General features: G+C 37.4%; 1 pseudogene; it reads right to left on the minus strand.

Annotated features, from left to right (window-relative positions):
* Positions 1 to 5,676: 5,676 nt before the first annotated feature.
* On the minus strand, positions 5,677 to 5,808 carry LOC123842054 (U4 spliceosomal RNA; annotated as a pseudogene).
* Positions 5,809 to 7,317: the final 1,509 nt, after the last annotated feature.

Below are 7,317 nucleotides of genomic sequence, written 5' to 3' on the forward strand. Positions count from 1 at the left end.
TGGATGATCCTTTTAATGTATTGTTGGATCCTATTGGCTAGGATTTTGTTGAGGATTTTGGAATCTATATTCATCAGGGATATCAGTCTGAAATTCTCTTTTTTGTTGGGGTCTTTGACTGGTTTGGGGATTAAGGTAATGCTGGCCTCATAGAATGAGTCTGGAAGTTTTCCTTCTGTTTCTATTTTTTGAAACAGCTTCAGGAGAATAGGTATTATTTCTTCTTGGAATGTTTGGTAGAATTCCCCATGGATTCCATCAGGCCCTGGACTATAGTTTTTTGGGAGGTTTTGATCACTGCTTCAATTTCGTTACTGGTTATTGGCCTATTCAGGTTGTCAATTTCTTCCTGTTTCAGTCTTGGGAGTTTATAGGTTTCCAGGAAGGCAACCATTTCATCCAGGTTGCTCAACTTATTGGCATATAGTTGTTGGTAATAATTTCTAATAATTGTTTCTATTTCCTTGGTGTTAGTCATGATCTCTCCCCTTTCATTCATAATTTTATTAATTTGGGTCTTTCTCTTTTCTTTTGGATAAGTCTGGCCAGTGGTTTATCGATCTTATTAATTCTTTCAAAGAACCAGCTTCTAGTTTCATTAATCTGATCTACTGTATTTCTGGTTTCTAATTCATTGATCTCTGTTCTAATCTTAATTATTTCTCTTCTAATGCATGGCTTAGGCATCTTTTGTTGCTTTTTCTCTAGTTCTTTAAGGTGTAGAGTTGGTGAATTTGGGATTTTTCTATTTTTTTGTGAGGCTTGGATGGCTATGTATTTCCCCCTTAGGACCGCTTTTGCAGTATCCCATAGGTTTTGGACTGATGTGGTTTTGTTCTCATTGGTTTCCATGAATTATTTAAGTTCTTCTTTGATTTCCTGGTTGACCCACACATTCTTGAGCAGAGTGGTCTTTAGCTTCCTAGTGTTTGAATTTCTTCCAAATTTTTTCTTGTGATTGAGTTCCAGTTTTAAAGCATTATGGTCTGAGAATATGCATGGAATAATCTCAATCTTTTGATATCATTTGAGATCTGATTTGTGACCCAGTATGTGGTCTATTCTGGAGAAAGTTCCATGTGCACTCAAGAAGAATGAGTATTCTTTTGTTTTAGGGTGGAATGTTCTGTATATATTTTTGAGGTCCATCTGGTCCAGTGTGTCATTCAAAGCTCTTGTTTCTTTGTTGATTTTCTGCTTAGATGATCTGTCTATTGCTGAGAGTGGAATATTGAAGTCTCCTACAATTAGCATATTGTTATCAATATGACTCTTTATTTTGGTTAGCAGTTGGCTTATGAAGATGGCTTCTCCCATGTTGGGGGCATAGATATTTACAATTGTTAGATCTTCTTGTTGGATAGACCCTTTAAGAATGATATAGTGACCTTCTGTGTCTCTAACTACAGTCTTTAGTTTAAAATCTAATTTGTCTGATATAATTGCTACCCCAGCTTTCTTTTGAGGTCTGCTGGCATGGAAGATGGATCTCCATCCCTTTACTTTCAGTCTGGATGTATCTTTAGGTTCAAAATGAGTCTCTTGTAGACAACGTATCAATGGGTCCTGGCTTTTTATCCAACCTGCAACCCTGTGCCATTTTATGAGAGCATTTAAAGGCTGTTCACATTGAGAGTGATTATTGAAAGATATGAATTTATTGTCATCATGTTGCCTGTAAAGACCTTGTTTTTATAGATTGTCTCTGTAAATTTCTGTTCTATATCACTCTTGAGGTCTTTCTCCTTTTATAGGAGCCCCCTTAATATTTCTTGCAGGGCCGGCTTTGTGGTCACATATTCTTTCAGTTTCTGCCGGTCCTGGAAGCTCTGCATCTCTCCATCCATTCTAAATGACAACCTTGCCAGATAAAGTATTCTTGGCTGCATGTTCTTCTTGTTTAGTACCCTGAATATGTCTTGCCAGCCCTTTCTGGCTTGCCAGGTCTCTGTGGATAGGTCTGATGTTATTCTGATGTTCCTTCCTCTGTACGTAAGGAATCTCTTCCCCCTAACTGCCCTTAAGATAGTTTCCTTGGTTCTAAGATTTGTGAGTTTTAATATTACATGCCAGGGTGTTGGCCTGTTTTCTTTGATCTTGGGAGGGGTCCTCTCATTGATAGCATTTTTAAGTTCTGCCACTTCAGCTTTCATTTCTGCCCTTAGAGACTCTACGTTGCCATTAATCGATTTCTCCATTCTAGCTATTGTCTTCACAATTGCTAGCGTGAATTCCATCTCCGACATCTTGGTTATATCTGAATCCATTTGTAAATCTGTGACATAAGTCATAGTCTCTGAGTCTTTCCTATTTTGGGGGTTCCTCCTCCTAGTCATTTTGTTGAGGGGTGGTTGAGGGAATGTATAGAGTCCAAATTATTGACCACAACCCAGGCAAGATGCACCTGTTTTCTTGGGACCTTAGGGTTGCTGGCCTCTTGTTTTCCCAGCCTGTCTTCTGGGGGAGGGGCCTGCCATGCTGTTACTCAGGCAACCCTGTTTGGGCAGAGTTTCCCTGCCCCCTGTGGTGGGGGATGGCTCAGTGGAAACTGGTTTTGGGGGCTTTTGTTCTCTGGTGGCTTTCCCTGGCAGCTTTCTGCATCTCTTTCGAGAGTCAGAGAAGAAGAGACCATTTCCCACCTCTGCCTCAGAGCAGAGAGATCGCAGTCTGTTCTTCAGTGAGCTCTACAGGCCACACTGTCTCCGTTTCTGTCCGTGCTGCTATAAGCTGCAGCGTCCTGGGTTGTGCTCCCCTCAGCAGAGCTCCCAGTCCTCGTTTCCAGGTTGGGGCTCGTCTCTGTCCTTTTTGCTTCTAAAATGGCCAGCCGTCCCCAGTTCGCATGCATGGCCCTGCCACTCTGGGTTTCCATCTGGGGGGCTGCCCTAAAGTCCTTTCCCCACCACTACCAGTCTGCGAGTCTGTGCCCCGTCCCCAGCACAGGGGGCTATCGATCACCAGCGGTGTTGGATCCCCACAGCCAGGCTCCCTCCCACTGCCGTTTATCCTCTATATCTGCCCTGGAATCAGGGCTTCCCGCTTCCTACCTCCAAACCAACCACCTGCAATATTCTGTTTGTGGAGATCCAGATCTATCTTCTTACATCTCAGGCTGATTTTGTGGGTGTTCAGAGTGGTCTGGTAGATATCCAGCTCAATTCTGGGGACCGGTTGGAATAGGGTCCCCTACTGCTCTGCCATCTTTTCCCTGTCCTGATCCCAACTCTTTTTAAGATTTTGGCACACACAGAAAATTCTATTTATAAACTACTCTGAAAAAAAATGAATGGACTGTCCAAAGTTGAATACAAGAGCCTGCTGCGAAGTTTACTCTTCCATTTCTGTCCAACTGCTTGATGCCTGAGTAGATCAATAATTCAGCATAACTTTAATGTAGTTGCAGTGCACATAGGGAGTGCTTGGATTGTGGTCAACTAGAAAATGTATGCTCAAGCTAAGGTTAATCAGGTTCACTATTTAGAACATTTTAATAATTTAAAAAAACAATGTTCCATAATTTTCATTTTGATGATGTTCTTTTACCAAATTTTTTTTAGTAACAAAATTAAATTAGCTTCATAAAGTGAAGTGGAAAACTTTTCTTATATTCTCTGAAACGTCTTGAATAAGATAGAGGATATCTCTTACTTGAAGGTTTGGTTAATTTCATAAAAGTATCTAGGCCTGATGCCTTTTTGAAAGATATTTTGGAACTTAAATTACTTTCTTCAAAGGCTACAGTTTGATTCAGGTTTTTCTTGAGTCAACTTTGCTAATTTATATAAGTGTAGGATATTTTGCTTCCATTTATTTAAAAATACTTGGAATAGGGAAACTGGGTGGCTCAGTTGGTTAAGTGTCTGCCTTTGGCTCAGGTCATGATCCTAGGGTCCTGGGATTGAGTCCCGCCTTGGGCTCCCTGCTCAGTGGGGAATCTGCTTCTCCCTCTCCCTCTTCCCCCTACCCCTCCACTAAGGCTCTGTCTCTGGCTTTCTCTAGCTCAAATAAATAAAATCATTAAAAATAATAAATAAATAATAAATAAATAAATAAATAAATAAATAAAATACTTGGAATAAAATGTCTCATATATACCATTGTAATTTCTTCATGCTTTGTTGCTTGTGCAAATTGGTCCCTTTTTAAAAACAATATTCTTAATTTACATCTGATTTCCTTCTTCCTTAAACAATGTTTCTTTTATAAAAAAAAAAAGATTTTATTTATTTATTCATGAGAGACAGAGACAGAGAGAGAGGGGGAGGGAGAAGCAGGATCCCAAGGAGCAGGGAGCCCGATGTGGGGCTCGATCCCAGGACCCTGAGATCATGCCCTGAGTTGAAGGCAGACGCTTAGCCATGTAAGCCACCCAGGTGCCCTAAACAATGTTTCTTGAGATTTATCTGTTTTGTTAGACTTTTCAATGACTGTTTTGAATTTTTAATTCTAATTTCTTAAATTTGATGGTGCCTGAACCAGCTAGAGTAGTCTAGATTATACACATCAATTCCAGAATCTTGGTAAAATATACGTAAAAAATTATTTGTCACTCATGTTGCCTGTCAGTGTTGTCTGACATGGTATCTGCTCATATTTCTTTAGCAGTCAGGCTAAGGAAGGCTTTATCCTGACATGCATTTCTGCGGTCACTGCAGCGGTAGAAAAGGGATACAGCATTTCACAATACTGGCACTTAAAAATTCTGCCCAACCATGACACACTGACTTGTGACTCTTAAAATTAATTAGCCAAAAAATGTCAAATATACCTAAATTCAAGGAGAAAGAAAGTAAAATTCTATTATTGCCCAGGATGGGATAAAAACCAAACATATTTGATAAGCTGCTTTTAGTTTAATACTTTTTAGTGATTCTGTTTTGAAATATGCATTTTAAAATTAATTTATAGATATCATTTTAGAGATTTCCCATAGGTTTTGATTTATAGGGACACCTTGGCCATTCAGTTTCAAACATTACCATAATCATTTCTTCTTTGAACTTACAAAGACTTTTTTGTGTTTTATTAATTATTTTTGTGTTGTTTCAATTTTCAAACAAGTAAGAATTTCTTAGCTTTCCTTTTGTAATTGATTTCTAATTTTATCACTTTTTTTAAAGATTTTATTTATTTATTTAACAGAGAGAGAGTGTGTGTGCACAAGCAGGGGAGTGGAAGAGGGAGAAGCAGGCTTCCTGCTGAGCAGGGAGCCCAATGCAGGCCTTGACTCTGGGATCATGACCAGAGCCAAAGGCAGACACTTAACTGACTGAGCCACCCAGGCATCCCTAATTTTATCACATTTTGGTCATATACTATATTTTGTAGGATCATGGTTCTTTTTATTTGTAGATATTTGCTTTGTGGCCTACTACATGATCTGAATTTATATATATATTATGTGTACTAAAAATATGTGTCCACTTTTGCAGTGCAGAGTTCTAAGCTATTTATTAATTGTATTGTTAATTTACATTATCCTTACTGATAAGAATATTCTTAATAATGATTGTGTTATCATTTGTTTCATAAAGCTGAGTTAAAATTGATTACCTGATTTTGTGTACATCCATTTCTATCCATTTTACTTTTATATTTTTGTCATATTAATATGATCTATAGAATAATGATTATGGATTCTTAGTTAAAATCTCACTTTAGCATTAAACAATTTATGCTTAATTTTGATTTTTGTCTTAAAATATAATTCTCTGTTATTAATATTGCTATGTTGACTCTATCATTTTCTATTAGCAATAATCGCGCCCCGGAGAAACCTCATTGGCTACGATACTGCCACTGCGCAAAGCTGACTCTATCATTTTCTTGGCATGTTATTTTCTGTCTTTTTCAACTTTCTATGTTATTCAACCAAATCACTGTAATTTCACTGAAGGAAAATATTCTAGAAAAGCATGAATTATCAAAAGGTATATGTCTTTAGAACAGCACATGGAAGAGAATTTTTAATCCAACCTGAAAGTATCTATCTATCTTCAGGGAAATTCAATCTATTTAACATATTTTGTGTATATTTATAAACATTGATGTATATTTAGTATTTTATCTGGTATTTCCCCATTGACCATGTAGTTTATTTGCATCTTCTTTTTATTTTTTATTTTTTATTTAAATTCAATTAATTGACATATAGTGTATTATTAGTTTCAGAGGTAGAGTTCAGTGATTCATCAGTTTTATATAACACCTAGTGCTCATTACATCACTTGCCCTCCTTAATGCCCATCACCCTGTAACCACATCTTCCCCTCCACAACCCTGAATTTGTTTCCTAGGGTTAAGAGTCTCTTATGCTTTGTCTCCCTCTCTGATTACATCTTTTTTTATTTTTCCTTCCCTTGCTCTATGCTGTTTTGTTTCTTAACTTCCCCATATGAGTGAAATTATATGATAATTGTCTTTCTCTGATTGACTTATTTCACTTATCATAATACCCTCTAGCTCTATCCACATCATTGCAAATGGAAATATATCATTTTCTTTTGATAACTTAGTAATATTCCATTGTATATAAATACCACATCTTCTTTATCCATTCATCTGTTTATGGACAACTGAGCTCTTTCAATGGTTTGGCTATTGTGGACATTGGGGTGCTGATGCCCCGTTGGATCACTATATTTTTGTCTATGGGGTATATAACTAGTTGCATCTTCTTTTTAAATCATTTATTGCATATATTGATTTTTCTTTTCCTCTTTCTTTACATATGTGCTACTTGGAAGTTACATACTCTATTTCTGTTATTTTAAAAGAAATTTTAGATATTTACCTGGCTTAAATATTTCTAAGATAAATCAATATGTACAAATTTCTTTTTTTCCCATTTTTTAAATTTTTATTTTATTATGTTATGTTAATCACCATACATTACATCATTAGTTTTTGATGTAGTGTTCCATGATTCATTGTTTGTGCATAACACCCAGTGCTCCATTCAGTATGTGCCCTCTTTAATACCCATCACCAGGCTAACCCATCCCCCCACCCCCTCCCCTCTAGAACCCTCAGTTTGTTTCTCAGAGTCCATAGTCTCTCATGTTTTGTGTCCCCCTCTGATTCCCCTCCTTCATTTTTCCTTTCCTGCTATCTTCTTCTTCTTTTTTTTTTTTTAAACATATATTATTTGTTTCAGAGGTACAGGTCTGTGATTCAACAGTCTTACACAATTCATGGTGCTCACCATAGCACATACCCTCCCCAATGTCTATCACCCAGCCACCCCATCCCTCCCACCCCCCACCACTCCAGCAACCATCAGTTTGTTTCCTGAGATTAAGAATTCCTCATATTAGTGAG

This window comes from Mirounga angustirostris, unplaced genomic scaffold, assembly GCF_029215605.1.
Source record: "Mirounga angustirostris isolate CCGP_5_RB_7025 unplaced genomic scaffold, mMirAng1.0.hap1 SCAF_9, whole genome shotgun sequence".
Taxonomy (NCBI): domain Eukaryota; kingdom Metazoa; phylum Chordata; class Mammalia; order Carnivora; family Phocidae; genus Mirounga; species Mirounga angustirostris.